Source organism: Pantherophis guttatus, chromosome 2, assembly GCF_059756535.1.
Source record: "Pantherophis guttatus breed Tessera chromosome 2, ASM5975653v1, whole genome shotgun sequence".
In the NCBI taxonomy this organism is placed as follows: Eukaryota; Metazoa; Chordata; class Lepidosauria; order Squamata; family Colubridae; genus Pantherophis; species Pantherophis guttatus.
In genome coordinates, this window is record NC_142064.1 from 281,275,216 (window position 1) to 281,294,552 (window position 19,337).

The following is a 19,337-nucleotide window of genomic DNA, read 5'->3' on the forward strand; positions in this document are numbered from 1 at the left end:
CATATGTCTGAAACGGTATAGAGTCTCCTGCTTGAGTAGGGGGTTGGACTAGAAGGCCTCAAGGTCCATTTCAACTCTATAATTCTATGTCCATGTCCACCTCTCTGTCTAACTACACTTGATAAGAATATTTGTGGAAATGATCTCAAAATAGTAGATTGCAAACCAAATGTGAGTTGGCCATGTGATGCTCATGGAAAGAAGGCAAATGCATCCATAAAAATCTTAGAAGTAAATGTGCAGGTTTGGAGAGAAATTGACTCAAGTACAAAGTCCCCTTGCAGGCACCCCCCTTTGAGAAAACATTGTAGAACTACTAGATCAGCTTTAGAGATGGGCAATGAAATCAAGGAAGAGATCAAAGGAGCTGGTCTTAGCCTGGAAGAAAGGCAACAAGGAGAGGAGTCATGTTGGTCTTTGGGGATGAAAATCAGAAGGAATCTGGAAGCACCTTTTACAGTGGACAAAATCTCTTGGCTGGAGAAAGGAGAATACAGCACTCTTCCAATAGATGAGGGATGTTACATGTCAGGTTCCAAGTAACGCATCCCTCACAAATCAAACTCCAGGGCATTTCCTTTGCTCAAAGGAAAAATGACAGATGTTTACTGTTATTCCAGAGCAGGGGTATCAATCTCGATTTCATGGAGGGCTTAATCAGGGTGGTGTTTGACCTCGGGGGCTAGATGGACAAGGGTGGGGTGGGCGTGGCCAGGGTGGGCATGGCCAGCTTGATGTAACTTGTGTTGGGGGCATGTGTGGTGGCCTGGGCAGGGCTGGGGGGATCCAAAAACAGAGGTGGCAGATGGCTGTAGGAGGCCATTGCGGCCAAAAATGGAGCGCAGAAGTGGAGCCCTCCCAAGCTCCGTTTTCACTGGTAGAGGTACCGCGGGCTGGTCCTTCACTCTTTCCAGGCCAGCCTCCCAGGCCAGATCTAAACAGCCCACAGGCCAGATCTGGCCCACAGGCCTTGAGTTTGACACCCCTGTCTCAAAGTGTTGGACATGGTAAAAATGAGCTCAGTCACAAGAGAAGAGATTCTGGCTGAATGAGATGAAAAACATCCTAAAAGGAGGAACAATTTTAGAGCTGATCTAGTAAACTGGAGAAGTTCAAGTTTCCTCTTCACTGATTGCTTTAACCCAAAGATCCAGCAGCCATTACTTAAAGAAGCTTTAACTGGAATTTCGGCAGGCAGGAGGGGTTTTTTAAAAATGCATATATACTTTGTAAAATTAATACTGTCTTAATATCAAAATGTATATGTCACGGTACCCTCACTTTGGAAAATTATCCACAAGTGATTAGGTTGGTCAAACGTGTTGGCTTTTTGAAGCACAAAATGATTGAGATGGTCAACTTCCTTCTTTGTATTCCTTCTCCAAAGAAAATAAGTTTCATGGATCTTTGTCGGGATTCCATACCTGCCATGGCTTCAGCCTTCGAGTCCCCAGCCTCTCGTCTCCCTCTTTCCTTCTCCTCTTGAAAATGGAGGAATAAGTAGCATTCAAGGCATGGGCCAGAGTATTCATCATAGCATAAACATGGCGGTTATACAGGTTCCACATCCTGTTCCTTTCCACTTTGGTGTTCAGTGGTGATGTCTGAGTGCATCTTGTCCGGCCTTTGACAGAAATGTTGTCTTTTGAAAAAGAACACCGAAAACACTGATTTGTGAACTGTGGTTCCAGAAAGAAATCTGGTTCAAAGGAACCATCATTTGGCATTTTTTTCCACTGAAAACTGTAGTTCCAAACACTATGGACATATTTGAGAAATTTGTGTCTTTTTATTTGCATTTCCACACAGCCTGCATATAGCCAGACTTTTCCTTCAATGGGTTCTGGCAAACCTTGAAGTGTTGAATGGAAAAGAAGAATTCTGTCCAAAAGCAAAAAATAGTCTGCGAAGTGAACAAAGACATTGACTTGTTTCCACTTGGAGATGGCATCCCTGAGGGTTGCTGTACGTGGAGGGGTTGATAAAAGTTGTGAAATAACAATACAAATCCCATTCCTGACAAGCAGAGGTGTCAAATATCTCATGTAGTTCGCCCCACTCTCTGTGTCTGAAGCAAAGAGACCAATCAAAGACCATCCAAAATGTAGGAGCAGTTGGACAATTCCTGGGTAGAGAATCGCTAATTTGGGGAGCATCCGGTAGAAAAAAGGGAATTGTCTTTTATCATTCAGAGCTTCTGAAGCAGTTGAATAGATCTGGGAAAAAATATGAAGAATGCTGTATTTGGGGGTCAGTTATTGGCTTTCAATAAATCCAATTCAACCCACTGATGTCAATTTCTAAAAACCATAATTTTTCAGCTTGCTTTATTAATAAGTATTAATAAGGTTTATGGAGACAACAAACCTTTATTTCCCCTGACTGACATATTGTGTGATTACACCCAGGTGTCAGCCTAGGAAGCAATATTAGGCCGGAAGCTTCAATGCTGCCACCTTCTTGTGTGTGGGAAAGGAGGAGGGGGGATTTAGGAGAGTAGACCTAATAGCATTCTTCCTATCGGTCAAGGTCATGGCGAGCCAGCATCCGGAGGAGGAGGTGCTGGGTCGAGGTAGAACGGACGTTGATTGGAGCATGCGACCAACTGGGGAGAAATGGGATAGTTTTGGGAGCTTTGAATTACTGAAGGAAAACCCGGCTTTTCAGATTCGGCATTTCCCCAGTTTACCTAATCTAGTAAAGAGAACTTTGGAAAATGCCTGCTTCCATGTCTATAGTGGGAGTCGGGCGATTTCTGGAATGCTGACAGCAGGGGTGGTACTTTCCCTACCATTTCACAAATATGAGCGCACATGCCACTTCAGCACATGCACAGGACCTCAAAAATGTGCCTAAATAGTACTTCATACAGCCAGTGCTGTATGAAGTCCCACTACTGGTTTCCACTACAGGTTCACCCGAACCACTCCGAACCGGCTGAATACCACCTCTGATTACACAGTTCATAACAAAGCAATTGTCAACAATGGATTATCTCTGTCTAAATCCTTCTTATTCTTTGTTCTCCTTCATCTTTCCACTCTGAACTTTATTCAAGAGGAACAAGATATTGTTTTTAGCCATAATATCTATTAGACGAATCTATTATTTATTTGTTGAGAAGAACCTGCAAATTGCACGTCCCACAGATTGGGATATTTCTTGAATCGTTCAGCCAATAAAAAATCCTTTCCAGGAGCTTTGTTGCTCTTCAGGTCCTTTGTGTTGAATTTGATCATGGACTGATTAGGGTAAAAAATAGTTGACATGTTGATTAATATGCTGGTACTTTTTAAATGAATTGGATCAATTAATGGGAGTGCTCAGTATAAGTCCACAAACATATATTTCTTATAAACTTTAGGTAATATAAACCAATGGGATTCTTTTCGCAAACCTGGAATTTATACATCATTGAAAATATTATTTTGGCTAAGCTGAAATAAGAAATCCTCCAAAACTATTAAGCCACATGGCACACAAGCCAAGTAAAGCCCAGCAAAATATCCTAAGTAAACCAAAAGATGCAGCAGCCCCAGAACAAAAAACCAGGAGTTTAAGAACTGCAACAGCCGCTATGTAGCACAAACAGGCAGAAGATTCGCGGAAGCCATCCATGAACACCAACTATCAGTTAGAAGACCCTTTAATTGGACACAAAGCCCCTCCTCACCTTCACAAGTGTGCAGGAGAAGCCCCCAAAGCAATGGGGATGTTGTCATGAAATTATATGGCTGCTTGGGTGCTACACACACACACACACACACACACACACACACACACACACACACACAGTATCCCTAGACAACACACCTAGAGTGGCCATGGAGAAAAACAGCTCTTGAATTCACATGACGTATCGGTAAGGTGATGATTAAAAAACGGTTGCAGTACTTGGGTATGGCTAGACTAGAGAAAAGAAGGAGTAGAGCTGACATGATAGCAGTGTTCCAGTATATGAGTAGTTGCTACAAAGAAGAGGGGTCCAACTTATTTTCCAAAGCACCAGAAGGCAATACAAGAAACAATAGATAGAAACTAATCAAAGAGAGAAGCAACCTGGAATTTAGGAGAAACTTCCTAACAGTGAAAAAAATTAACCAGCAGAACTGCTTTCAGAAGTTGTGGATGCTTCTGGAAATCTTAAACATCTCACTGGAGATTTTTAAGAAGAGACTGGACATCCAGTTGTCTGAAATGGTGTAGGGTCTCCTGCTTGAGCAGGGGATTGGACTAGCAGATCTCCAAGATCTCTTCCAGCTCTATTCTGATTGATTGATTGATTGAATTCCACAGAGGAGATAAAGTTGGATTTATCGCTTACCCATCCTACCAATCCACCAAATTTACTAGATAGAGAGGTACACATACAAACCTGTGGGATTTTGTAGGGGGCTATTAATGTTGATATCTGGATGGAGATCTCACTGTCAGTTCGATCAAAAAGAGCCAAATGGTTGTCCATCTTACCACAGCTGTAGTTGGGAACATTGGCTTCTCCTGTAGAGAGGATGTCCAGCAAGGCATCTGATGTGCCAAGAGTGCTGAAATAGTTGTCATGGATGTTGTAGCCAAGTGTGAGATTGTGCAGGAGCGGGGAATTCTTACTGACCATTTGAATAGCGAAAATATGGCGTAGGATTCTAGACTGATCAGAGGATATTCTAGTGTAAAAAATGTTCATTTTATCATCATCACCACCACCATCAATCTTAAATTACATTTTATATTTTTAATATATCTTTGCTTGACTAGTGAAAATGAAGCATTGCACTTCTGAATGAGCAATAGATAAACTCCTATAAAAAATGATCACATTATTATCATCACTTCTGCTGTTCAGCAGCTCCCAGCAGTTTGGCAGTTCGGTTCTCACTGGCTCAGGGTTGGCTCAGCCTTTGATCCTTCCAAGGTCGGTAAAATGAGGAGCCCGATTGTTGGGGGAAAACTGCCAACTCTGTAAACCGCTTAGAGAGGGCTGTAAAAGCACTGTGAAGTGGTATATAAGTCTAAGTGCTATTGCTATAGACACCCAACATCAAAAACGTCATCAAAAATGCACAACAAAGAATGTTCTTTCTGTGCTAACTCAGAAAGCTCAAACTGCCCAAGGAGCTGCTGATCCAGTTCTACAAAGGAATTATTGAGTTTGTCATCTGCACATCTATAACTGTCTGGTTTGGTTCTGCAACCCTACAAGACAGACTCAGACTTCAGAGGATAATTAGAACTGCAGAAAAAACCATGGCTACCAACCTGCCTTCCATTGAGGACCTGTATACTTCACGAGTCAAAAAAATGGCTTTGAAAATAGTTACAGACCCCTCACATCCTGGATATCAACTGTTTCAACTCCTACCCTCAAAACAATGCTATAGAGCACTGCACAACAGAACAAAGAGACACAAGAACAGTTTTTTCCCTAACGCCATCATTCTGCTAAACAAATAATTTCCTCAACACCGTCAAACTATTCATTAAGTCTGCATTACTATTAATCTTCTCATCATTCCTATCACCCATTTCCTCCCACTTATGACTGTTTGACTGTAACCTGGTTGCTGGTATCCTTACGATTTATATTAACTGTTTCCTAATATGATTTGATTGCTTATTTGTACCCTATGACTATCATTGGATTGTATCTTATTATTCTTGACGAATGTATCTTGTCTTTTTATGTAGACTTAGAGCGTATTCGCTAAAGAGAAATTCCTTGTTTGTCCAATCACACTTGGCCAATAAAGAATTCTACTCTACTCTACTCTACTCTACTCTACTCTACTCTACTCTACTCTACTCTATTCTACTCTATTCTATCATCATCAACAGAACCAACAACCTATTTGTTTTTCAATGTAATCCACTTTGTCTCTTGAAGTCTACAGAATCTTAAGCCAACACTGAGTCCAAATCCGGAGACAAATGATACTCACCCATCTCTATTTAATTTTAATGAATGCTGAGGAGATGGAATTGATACAGCCCCCCTCCTGGATTAAGAATCGCAAATGCACCAATATTTGTAACAATACTGATTTTCATCTGGCCAGTAACCAAGGTCAGAAATAAATGAATGCTTAAAGTGGAATCACCATAGAAGGAAGAAGATGTTTCAAAAGTGACTCAGAAACCAATGGTAAAAAATAAGTCATCCTGTATTTCTATAAGGATTGGGAAGTAAATATCAATGAGTAGTTGTATTTGAAATGAGCTGAGCAGGGGAAAACAACAATAATCACTTTTTTAAACAAAAGTCAGTACAGTATTAAAAATCATGGATTAAAGACTGAACAAGGAGAGGAAAATAATGTGGACTTTTTTTCTGTCCTATCTTTGGACTTGAGTCTTTTCCTCAAAATAAGACAAAGAAAGCATGGAAATCAACATGATTCAGGAAAGTAGATAGGACATGTGCTGCAATATAGAAGCCAGCGCAATAAGGAGAACAAAATGAGAGCATTAGAATTATAAATGGAGGGAATGCAACTGCATTATCCTGGATGACTTACGAGTGAAACTGATTAGAAGGCTCTGCATTGAAAGGGAGCGTTATATGCACCAGTTTTGATATAGCGATGATTATGTTAATGAAATGGTCTCCTGGTCTGTAATAACTCCATGGTTTTTTTGCACCCTGGTGCTCTAAACTCAGCCGGCATTTCATTCTCAGCTTCCCCGAGACAGACTGGGACAACAGCAGCATCAAAAGCAGAAGCAGGAGGTCCATCAATCGTAGGGCTGAATCAATTACTTTCCTGTTTCTAAACAAGAACAGGAAGAATTAAAAGCCCTCTCATAAAAGCCAGTGACTTTCCTGATTCAGACAGAGACAAACCAAGCTTCACCTGAAAAAGAGAGAAAGGTACATTTAACAGCACAGCCCCTACCTGTCCTAAAATTCAGATAACACAGAGTGTGACCTAAAGCCTTTATCCTTTCCTTGAGGCCACCTCCCTCTATGTTGCTTCAGTATGCTGTTTACATCAGTTACTGGAGAAGTAGAAGACATCTCAAAGAGCAGGATGGTGATAATTACAGTGGGAAGCAATTTTTCCTTTGGGGATGATGAACTCCTTCCTTGGCTCCATTTGCAGAAAAGAAGCCAGAGTCCAGCATGTTAGTGAAAAATTACACATATGCCGCTGAGGGCAGGGTTCTCTATTGGTTGCGGTCTTTCCTGTCAGGACCCATCCAGAAAATGATGCTGGAGGAAGACACAGTATTATTGTTGATTTCTGCTGTTCTTCAACATGGTTTATTTTCTCCAGGGGCTGCTGGGTAAGTTCACCCAGAGCTATGGAGTTTGGTGACACTCTAGGTTGAAAACATGGAATGTTTTTAAATTTTAATATGGAGAAAACAGTGGTGAAATGTAATTTTTTTTTGGTACCGGTTCTGTAGTCGTGGCTTTGTGGGCATGGCTTTGTGGGGGGCAACTTTTTTTTTTTTTTTTTTTACTTTTTAAGCATTTTTTTACTACCGGTTTACTAGAACCGGAGCGAACCAGTAGCATTTCACCCCTTGGAGAAAGATAGAGAGTCAATAGATTTTTTTCTTGACATCAATTTGTTGCCACGCCCACCAAAAAACTGGTTTGAAGCATGGTTTGGCTGCTGGGGATTTACAGGGGTTTGGGAGAACCTCCAGCTATGATTTTGTGCATTTCAGAGAACCCCCAAATCCCACATCTGGCTGGCCCAGCCCAGCACACCCCTCCCAGGAGTCCCCACACAGCCCATGTTGGATGTAGGTAAGGGCAGGGCACACACTCGGGGAAAGCAAAAAATGGGCCTACCGAAAGTTTGGGAAGGCTGGAAACGGGCCCGTTTCTCGCTTCCAGAGGGCCTCGAGACCCAGGGGAGGCCATTTTCGCCATCCTGGAGGCCCGAGAAAAGCCTCCAGAGCCCGAGGAGGGAAAAAATGCCCCCCCCAACATGGTACAGGAGGCCTACTAGGCCATGTCCATTGTGGCCATGCCCACCCAGCAACCAGGCAGAGAACCACTTGCTAAAATTTTTGAAGCCCACCCCTGGTTTGAAGAGACATGATTTCCCTTCTTCTGGTTATGTGGATTCCCTCTCTGGTGATGGGGCTTTTTGACCTCCAGATCTCTGAGATTGTTTATGGAAAAGAAGGACTAGAGGGAACATGATAGCAATCTTTCAGTATTTGAGGGACTGCTACAAAGAGGAGGGGGTCAACTTATTTTCCAAAACATCAAAAGTCAAGTCAAGAAACAATGGGTGGAAACTAACCAAGGAGAGAAGCAACCTGGAATTAAGCAGAAAGTTCCTAACAGTCAGGACAATTAATCAGTGGAACAGCTTGCCTTCAGAAGTTGTGGGTGCTTACAGCCTTCCGGTTTGGTATCGCGTCGAGACAGTCAGGGAAATAAAGGGCTTTGATGAGTGCCGTGAAAACCCCGGCTGCCGAACCACTGCCGATGGGTCTTCGGACCGGAACCGTCCTGCAGGGATGGGGAAAAAAGAGATGCATCTCGGACAACCAAGAGGAACAGGCAAGTTCCTTGGAGGTCAGAGGGTACTCTCTGGGAGGAGTCGGTGGCGGGCGGTAGCCATGGTGGCTGCCACAAAGCTGGGACAACCAGGCTAAGTATAGAACTGGAGAGAAGAAAGAAACAGAACAGAGTCTTTTTGAAGCTGGGTGAGTGACAGCCAACTCAGGCTTGAATAACAACAAGAGAAATATCTTACTACTATAAGACCCCTTATGTGAAATAGCGGCTAAGGAGCATGGGGGCAAAGAGGATTTTGAAACATAATTTGGAAGAGACAAAAACCTAATTGAAAATTGATTTCTGAACAAACCAAATGGAAACTTCAAATAATTAGATATGTTTGAAGGATTGGAAAGAAATAAAGAGATCCTTTTTTTCTTTTTTAAATGGCAAGAAAAACAAAAAGAATGGATAATAAGCTTTAAGAAGAAAAAAAAGTATGTATAAATAAAGAGGAAAAAAGAAAAAAAGAAGTGAATAGAGCTATTTGAATTTGGACTGGACTTTAAATATGATTTGATATTTTTAAATTAAAAAAGAAAAAAGAGAAGTCAAGTAAGATCGTGATGTAATGGAAACAAAATGGATACTTATTAAGCAATTGGAAATTGTGGATTGCAGAGAGACACCATCTGGAGGAAAAAGGAACATTGCAACTTGGTTCTTTGTTTTGGAAAATTGTGAACTTCACCAGATAATAGATGTGAGAACTTGTGGAGGAGCATTTTCTTGTTTACAAGAGGCTTGACTTTTGGAAGAATAAAAAATGAAATAGAAGGGAATACAATGGAACTTTTATAATTGGAGCAACTATTTGATTTGGAGAATGGAAATAAAAGAAATAACTATAATATTGCACAGGGGACAAAATTTGAGGATATAAAAATTGAAAAGGAGTATACATATGTGGACAAGAAAATGAAGATGGAGAAATAAGACATAGAAGTGGAAAATAAAGAAAATAAAGTTATTGTGATTAAATATGAACAAATAATTGAATATGTGCATACTAATAATAAAAAGGAAGTCTATATTGAGATTAACAATAACACAGTGATGATTACACTGAGATTAATAATGATATAATGATGATTATATGGAGATTAATACTGACTAATAAAAGACTAAAAGGTTGGAAAATATTAAGAAATTTAAAGAAGTCCAGGATCTGGATTTATAAAATGACTATATTGAGATAAACAAATATGAGAAGAACTATATTACAGATATTTAGAAATGAAATAGAGATTGAAGTTAAAATATATGGAAAATAGATTATATTAAAAGAAATATAGAAATGGATATAATGATTTTTTTAAATTCATTTTTAATTCATCTTAATTTTTTATTAAGATGTTAAAAGATAATACTTGAGGAAGTTGATGATCATAATAACTAGGATCTAGTTTAAATACCTCTAAAAATCTAAAAGATGATTACACTGGGAGTAACAGTGAGAAAAATAAAGATAATTATACTGGGATTAACAGTAAATAAAATGATTACACTGGGATTAACACTGGAATGAAGATGATTACACTGGGATTAACAGTGAGAAAAATAAAGATGATTACACTGGGATTAACAGTGAATAAAGATGATTACATTGAGATTAACAATGAGAAAGATAAAGATGATTACACTGGGATTAACAGTGGAATAAAGATGATTACACTGGGATTAACAGTGAGAAAAATAAAGATGATTACACTGGGATTAACAATGAATAAAGATGTACTTTGTACATTGGGATCAACAGTGGAAGGATAAAAGAAAAGATCAAATTAGAAAATTGATAGCTATAATAATTGGGATATTGTTGAAATATGTATAACAAGTCTGATAATTTGAACATTTCTTACCTAAGTGAAAGAAAAGAAAATTGAAACAATATATGATTATGATTTATAAAAGCTTATAAAAGTTTTTGCAAAAAAAAAAAAAGTTGTGTGTGCTTCATCACTGGAGGTTATCCTCACATGAGGACTGTGATTCTCCCATTAACCTGGTTCCTGGCACCAAAATTCCTTCCAAGAGGCAGTACCAAATGTCAGCCAGAGTCAGCCACCCTGCAACATTATTAGGTCTTAAATTTGCAAAAGGGATTTATATGACCATGCCATTTACCAGCTTCAGCTCCCGACTTTTCTGTGTCCAAGAAGCAAAGCACACCACATCACAAGTGTGGATAAAGGAATCATACATTTATTTATTAATTCACATATTTTATCTTTGATTATTACATTGGATTTTAATTTCACTAGTCTTGAACTTCGTAGTTTTAATTCTTTCATTATTCAATCACCTTAATTATTAAAGAGATGCAAAGGAAGCATACATAATAAATTCAATGAATAATTAAATGTTATAAGCCTACGAAACCAATTCACAATCATTTCCCCACTTTTATCATTAGATGCTTCTTAGTGTTTAGATCTGGTCTCAGGATGATAATGTAGCACTTGGGGAAGAAGATGCAGCCCAGTAGACCAGCACTGGAGGCCAAGATGGAGAAGATCTGCATGACCACCATGAACTTTCCTTTAGTGCTCAGGTAGGTGGGCAGGAAGGAGACCCAGACGCTGCAGAAAACCAGCATACTGAAGGTGATCAGCTTGGCCTCATTGAAGGCCCCTGGCAGGTTCCTGGCCAGGAAAGCTACAGTGAAGCAAATGATAGCTAGGAAACACATATAGCCAAGGACAAGATAAAACATGGTGACAGAGCCTTCATTGCACCGAAGGATGATCTCTCCTGGTTGGGTGTGCAAGTCAGAGTCAGGGAATGGGGGAGAGATTCCAAGCCACGTGGCACAGATGATAATTTGTCCAGCAGAACAAGAAAGGATGATGGAGATGGCCAAGCTCTTCCCCAACCATTTTCTCACCCTGTTCCCTGGTTTTGTGGCAAGGAAGGCCAATACCACTGTGATTGTTTTGGCCAACACAGAAGACACGGCTACTGAGAACACAATGCTGAATGCCGTTTGTTGGAGAAGGCAGGTGGCTCTTCTTGGTCGGCCAATGAAGAAAAAGGAGGACAAGAAGCAAAGCAGGAGGGAGACCAGGAGGATGAAGGAGAAGTCCCGGTTGTTGGCTTTGACAATGGGAGTTTCTCGGTATTTAAGGAATATGATTAAAATAAATCCTGTGGTTAGGAACACGAGTAAGGCAAAAGAGACCGGGATGATGCCCAGATGTTCTTCATAGGACAGGAAGGTTATTCTTTTTGGGATACATTGGACTCTGTTCTCGGTTGGATATTGATCATATGGGCACTTTGTGCATTTTTCAGTATCTGAGAAAAAAAAAAGTAATATTTCTTTTATATCTCTTTTCACCTTTCAAGAAAGATCTTCCTTGGATTTCAGATGATACTGACCAAGCATGGCAGGTGCCAATATTCAAAATACAAAATACATATTTCGACGAAATGCCCTCTCAAAGCTCCTCTTTGAAAAACAGACTTGGCAGGCAAGTCCTGGCTTTGTTCCACATTTTTTTGGGAAATATTATTAGAAGAAAATTCTGGTTCAAATCCTGATTGGATCTTCCAAAGAGCACACAGCACAAATTGCTTGAGGCAAAGACGATGTTTATTTGACATGGTTACATTTATAAAGCAGCTTTTCTATTGTCCCCAGAAATGTTTGATGATTATGTTGGAATTTAATTTCATTAGTCTTATACTGTTCATATATTTATTTGCTTCAGTTTTAAAAAAGCTTAATTTTCACAATGATGCAGAGAAAACATACAAAAGCCCAATAACTACAATGAAAAAAAATAAATGTTTTGAGCCTAATTAACAATTTCAGTCATTTCCCTACTTTTATCATTAGATGTTCCTTAGAGTTTAGATCTGGTCTCAGGATGATAACGTAGCACTTTGGGAAGAAGATGCAGCCCAGCAAACCAGCACTGGAGGTCAAGATGGAGAAGACCTGCACAATCACCATGGACTTTCCTTTGGTGCTCAGGTAGGTTGGCAGGAAGGACACCCAGACACTGCAGAAGACCAGCATGCTGAAGGTGATCAGCTTGGCTTCATTGAAGGCCCCAGGCAGATTCCTGGCCAGGAAAGCTACAGTGAAGCAAATGGCAGCTAGGAAACACATGTATCCAAGGACAACATAAAACATGGTGACAGAGCCTTCATTGCATTGCAGGATGATCACTCCAAGCTGGGAGTTTAAGTCAGAGTCAGGGAATGGGGGAGAAATTCCCAGCCATAAGGCACAGATGAACATTTGGCCAGCAGAACCAGAAAGGATGATGAAGTTGGCCAAGCTCTTCCCCAACCATCTTCTCACACTGTTCCCTGGTTTTGAGGCTAGGAAAGCCAGTACCACTGTGATCGTTTTGGCCAACACAGAAGACACGGCTATTGAGAAGACAATGCTAAACACCGTTTGTCGGAGAAGGCAGGTGGCTCTTCTTGGTGGGCCAATGAAGAAAAAGGAGGACAAGAAGCAAAGCAGGAGGGAGACCAGGAGGATGAAGGAGAGGTCCCGGTTGTTGGCTTTGACAATGGGAGTTTCTAGGTATTTAAGGAATATGATTAAAATGAATCCTGTGGTTAGGAACAAGAGAAAGGCGAAAGAGACCAGGATGATGCCCAGATGTTCTTCATAGGACAGGAAGGTTATTCTTTTTGGGATACATTGGACTCTGTTCTCGGTTGGATATTGATCATATGGGCACTTTGTGCATTTTTCAGTATCTGAGAAAACAAAAAGTAATATTTCTTTTATATCTCTTTTCACCTTTCGAGAAAGATCTTCTTTGTATTTCAGATGATACTGACCAAGCATGGCAGGTGCCAGTATTCAAAATACAAATGGGGGCTTTTTGATATTACTAACTGTGACTGTGGGAACGTCCCACAAACTTTATACAGTAACATATTGTGACAAAATGCCCCCTCAGAAGGTTCCCTGGATCCCGGCATTAAATACACCATCTTGAGGGCATTGTTGCCCAATGGCTAAACAGTCTAGATATCCAGCCATAGGTTTAGTCACTCTGGTAACTGTTCATACATAATTTAGTTTTATTCATAATTGTACCCATCATTTCTATTATGCATTCTTGAAATAATTCACCATTCTGTGGTTTTATATTTTGATACACATTTTTACATCCTGTTTCTTCTAATTTTATGTAATCATGCTGTATTCCTTTACACCATACAAAATAAATATAATTGATTAGCGTATTTTTTGGACTATAAGATGCACCAGAGTATAAGACACACCTTAGTTTTTGGGGAGGAAAATAAGAAAAAAGCTGATTGGCGGGTGGATCAGCCTCCTGGAATACCTCCAATCAGCTGTTCCCAGAGGTGAAGTTAACAAAAGGTTCATTGGTTGTGAGCTCTGCACCTTGCTTTTTTTTTTCAGCCTCTGAAACCTCCCTTTAAGAGGCTTTTTTCAGCCTCTGAAATTTCCCTTTAAGAGGCTTTTTTCAGCCTCTGAAATTTCCCTTTAAGAGGCTTTCTTCAGCGGGGCTACATTCAGTGTATAAGACGCACCCAAATTTTCACCCTCTTTTAGGGGGTGAAAGGTGTGTCTTATACTCTGAAAAATATGGTAGTTGGTTTTCTTTTCTCCCTGCTTTCTGTTACATCTGATTCCTTTTAATCCCAATAGTGGAAATAAGGCTTCCCCCCCACCCCCTTTTAGAACCACAACTGTATTCCCTTTTTGTTGTTGTTGTAACTGTTGGTATTTCATAACTTCAACTTCCAATTTCATAAGAAAATTGGAAAGATAAAAAGAAAAGAGAAGTCACAGTAGCAATCCAACAAAGGAAGCTATGATAGTGGTTATGCTGAACCTGGGAATGTTAAACTGGGCTATAAACAATATTGTGTGTGTGACCCACCTTCCTGAGTGGATATAGTCCCTTCTGGACAAGGAACACAGTCATAGCAGCAAACTGGCTCTCCTTCTCGAGCCTGCTTGAAAAATCCAGGATGGCAATTTTCCACACATCTGGACTGAGGCAGAGACTAAGGAAAAAACAAGGAATGCCAAACATAGTTTGTTAGAAATAACCATCATTGAAAAATGGAGGTAGACATGAATATTAGTCAAGTAGTTGGTTAGGTAAGTTGTTCGCTTAGGTAAATAAGAACTTTTTAACTAACTCTCAATGTTGCAAGGGATTGAACTACCAGCAGATTCTTCACTTAGTTCAGTGCCAAAAGCAGAGGGAGTGCAGGGGAGGGGGAGGTCATGCGCGCACATGCCCACACCCATAATTCTATGTGCCCTGCCCCCATGGATGTGCACATGACCCCTCCGCACTCCCCGCCTTTGGCACGATGGGCCTGGTAGGCCCATTTTTCACTCTCCCTAGGCTCCAGAGCCTTTCTAGGAAACTGGGTAGAGTGAAAAGAAACTTCCCCAACCCCTGGAGGCCCTTCAGGAGCAGGAGACAACCCGTTTGCTGACTTCCGGTGGTCCCAGAAGGCCCCAAAATCAGCTGGAGGAGCTGAGCTCGCGTGCCCATCCTTACAGCTCTGTGTGCCACCTGTGGCATGAGTGCCATAGGTTGGCTATCACGGACTTAGTTCCTCCCTTTTGCTTCTAGAATATCTCATTGTAATACAGGATACTTCTTTTTAATAAATTCTGGAGACAAGCAATTGAGAAAAGATTGAAGCATGAAATGACAATTAGTGGTTCCTCCATATGGTTATATTAGCATGCATTCCTCCTTTCTTCATCTATCCATGAGTTTAAAGTATGATGCTTTAGTCATATTGAAATTTATTCTGAAAGGTTTGTGATTTTTTTTATTTTACCAGATTCATTGAAACAGAATAAAAATGTGATGAAGAAACTTCTGGCAAATGGGATCTGGGAAGGTTTCCTCTAGAACACGTATATCATTGTATCATCATTCTTCTTGTCCGATATTCGTCATCGGACATTGGCCAACATGATCACCAACGTCCGATGATGGATATGGCACAAGAAGAAGACAACATATATCATTGCAAACCCACCCCCATTTGTAAGTGGACCAGGACAACCTTCCATTTAAGATATAAAGGAAAACATTATTACAGATTAGGGTTGGATTTGGTGCAGTGATTAGAAGGCAGAATTGCAGGCTGACTCTGTCCACTGCCAGGAGTTTGATCCTCACTATCTCAAGGTTAACTCAGGTTTCCAGCTTTCCGAGACTGGTAAAATAAGGACGAGATAGTTGGGGGCAATATGCTGACTCTCTAAACTGCTTAGAAAGGGCTGTAAACACTATGGAGCAGTATATAAGTCTAAGTGCTATTGCTATTTATTTCTATATTTATTTGCTTATTTTATATGGTGGTGAAGTAAGACTAAACTGACTGCCTAGTTTTTGGAACAGTAGAGAGATGAGCTGGAGATGAGGTGCCCTTAAAAAGGGTAAGTCATTCATTTTTTGCTGCATCACATGGGACATGAGTAGGAGCCCTGTGTCAGAAAGAGATGTTTCTAAGGCAGGGGTGTCAAACTCTATTTCACTGAAGGACGCATCACGGTTGTGTTTGATCTCGGGGGACAAACACAATGAGTGACATTGAGCTGGCCAGGGGGCATGGCCAGCTCAATGTCACTCATTGAGGCTCTGTTTTCAGCCATGATGGCCTCCTTCAGCCCTCTGCCAGAGAAAACAGAGCTCAGGGAAGCCGCCGCACGTGACCCACACTGACTCCATTTTGTGCTTCAATGTCCTCCTGCAGCCCTTTGCCAGTGAAAATGGAGCTCAGGGAGGCCGTGCACTGGGCAGGTCCTTCACTGTTTCCAGGTTGGGCCCGTATGACAGATGTAAGCACCCCATGGACCGGATCCAGACCCCAGGCCTTGAGTTTGACACCCCTGTTCTTAGGTCATGTTAGGTATCCAAAAAAGGTTCCTTTCTGTTGAAAAACCACCGTTAGGTAACACCAACTGGCATGAAAATACAGAGCTACATCGATTATTAGTAACATTTGGAGACTCCTTTTTCCCAGAGAGACTTAAGGTAGCTAATAATCAAAATAAACAACTGCATTCAAGGATGTTCCTTATGCGGTTATAAGCTTCAGTTTTCTGGGTCAGGGCACATCAGAACCATCATTATGATATCATGTGAACTGAAAGCCTTGGACCTTCTCCTCAGGAGCAGAAGACCTATTCACCTGTCCCCATGGCATGAAAGACAAGTATGGAAAATTCTGACATATATGGTCTGTTAAGAAGATAAGCTTGCCAACCATGGCAAGCTAAATCTGAATTCCCAATGATATCAACAGGAACTGCATCCAGTCTTGATTGGAGTAATCCTTGACTCTTTCACTCCACCAGGAACGTGGGTAGTGGCCAAAAGACTTGCATTCTATTTTGCTAATTTTAAGCAAGGAAACAAGACAAGTTGGTGCTATGAGCACCAAAATCCCTAGCACTTGATGTCCCCTTTCAGCAGTTTTATACAGATACTAGTTTGCACAGGGCACACAAGATAGCCATCATCACCCAGCATCCCAAGTTGGACACGGCTGAATCAATTTAAAACCATGTTTCATATCACGGCATCTAAAGGACACCTTGCCAATTATATTGATGCCTCCTAAAACATTTTTTAAAATTAGAAGGATTCTACTCCCCAAATTCAATTTTCACTGAAGCCTATTTAGTGAATAGGCTTAGCTACTTGAAATGTGCCCTAAGGCTTTGGAAAACAGAGAAATGACACCAAAATTTAATTCACCTTGTTGAGCAATTTTAGTTGTGAAATAGCATCTTGATCGATAGTAAGTCTCTGCCTTATAAAAACCCCTAGTTGCTCGTTAATGGGATCCTCCCTGGAGAAACCTATCAAGCTTACGATGTCCAGATCTGCTGCCACATCACCGTTTTGGTCCAAGTATACTTTCATGTGGGAAAGATTGCAAAACTCATTCTTCTTCATGAATGAATGGAACTAGAACAAAAATATCCAGGAATGTTAAAAGCAGAAATATTAGTCTGGAGTAGCCTTCAAAAGTTATATGTGCTCCATCACTGGTGGCTTTCATAAAGAGACTGGAAAACCATATGTCTGAAACAGTATAGAGTCTCCTGCTTGAGTAGGGGGTTGGACTCGAAGACCTCCAAGGTCCATTTCATCTCTATAACTCTATTTCAATGTCCACATCTCTGTCTAACTACAGTTGATAAGAATATTTGTGGAAATGATCTCAAAATAGTAAATTTCAAACCAAATGTGAGTTGGCCGTGTGATGCTCATGGAAAGAAGACAAATGCATCCATAAAAATCTTAGAAGTGGGCATGGCCAGCTTGATGTAACTTGTGTTGGGGGCACCTGTGGTGACCTGGGTAGGGCTGGGGGTCCAAAAATGGAGGTGGCAGAGGGCTGTAGGAGGCCATTGCGGCTGAAAATGGAGCCCAGAAGTGCAGTCCTCCCAAGCTCCATTTTCACTGGTAGAGGTCCTTCACTCTTTCCAGGGCAGCCTCACAGGCCAGATCTAAACAGCCCAGAGGCCTTGAGTTTGACACCCTGTCTCAGAGTGTTGGACATGGAAAAAATGAGCTCAGTCACAAGAGAAGAGATTCTGGCTGAATGAGATGAAAAACATCCTAAAAGGAGGAACAATTTTAGAGCTGATCTAGTGAACCGGAGAAGCTCAAGTTTCCTCTTCACTGATTGCTTTAACGCAAAGATCCAGCAGCCATTACTTAAAGAAGCTTTAACTGGAATTTCGGCAGGCAGGAGGGGTTGTACTAGATGGCCTCAGGGCCTCCTTCAAATTTATGAACATAAAATTCCAAAATGCTAATCGCAAATTCATAAGGACAGGAATTAATTTAAAAATGCATACATACTTTATAAAATTAACACTGTCTTAATATCAAAATGTATATGTCACGGTACCCTCACTTTGGAAAATTATCCACAAGTGATTAGCTTGGTCAAACGTTTTGGCTTTTTGAAACACAAAACGGTTGATATGGTTCCCTGCCTCCTTTCTATTTTGTATTCCTTCTCAAAAGAAAATACCGTATTTTCCGGCGTATAAGATGACTTTTTAACACATGGAAATCTTCTCAAAAGTCGGGGGTCGTCTTATACGCCGGGTGTCGTACTCCTGTAACCAGGCAGACCAGCCCGAAAGGCTCTGACGAGCCTTAAATGGCTCTGGCGATCCCAGCTCTGGCGATCCCAGCTCTGACGATCCCAGCTGAGTTCCCTGCAACTCAGCTGGGATCGCCAGAAACCATGTAAAAGGAAAAAAGTTTTTTCCCTTTTACTCTGAGGATCCCAGCTCTGACGATCCCAGCTGAGTTCCCTGCAACTCAGCTGGGATCGCCAGAAACCATGTAAAAGGAAAAAAGTTTTTCCCTTTTACTCTGACGATCCCAGCTCTGACGATCCCAGCTGAGTTCCCTGCAACTCAGCTGGGATCGCCAGAACCATGGCTCTGATGTTCCCAGCTCTGATGGTCGATCCCATCCCAGCTGAGTTCCCTGCAACTCAGCTGGGATCACCAGAAACCATGTAAAAGGAAAAAAGTTTTCCTCCTCCAGCTTGCTTACCTCAGCTGCTAGTTGCAACGCTTGCCTTGCTTCCTTGCCTGAATCCATTCCATCAGCAAGCAACTCCCTGCCTGCGATCAAGCAAGCAGGGAGTTGTGGACTTCAACTCCCAGAATTCCTCAGCCAGCAAAGCAAAGCTGGCTGAGGAATTCTGGGAGTTGAAGTCTACAAGTCTTAAAGTTGCCAAGTTTGAAGATCTCTGTTCTATTGGGTAAGTTTTTTTCCCCTTTGGGAGCTTTAAAAAAAAT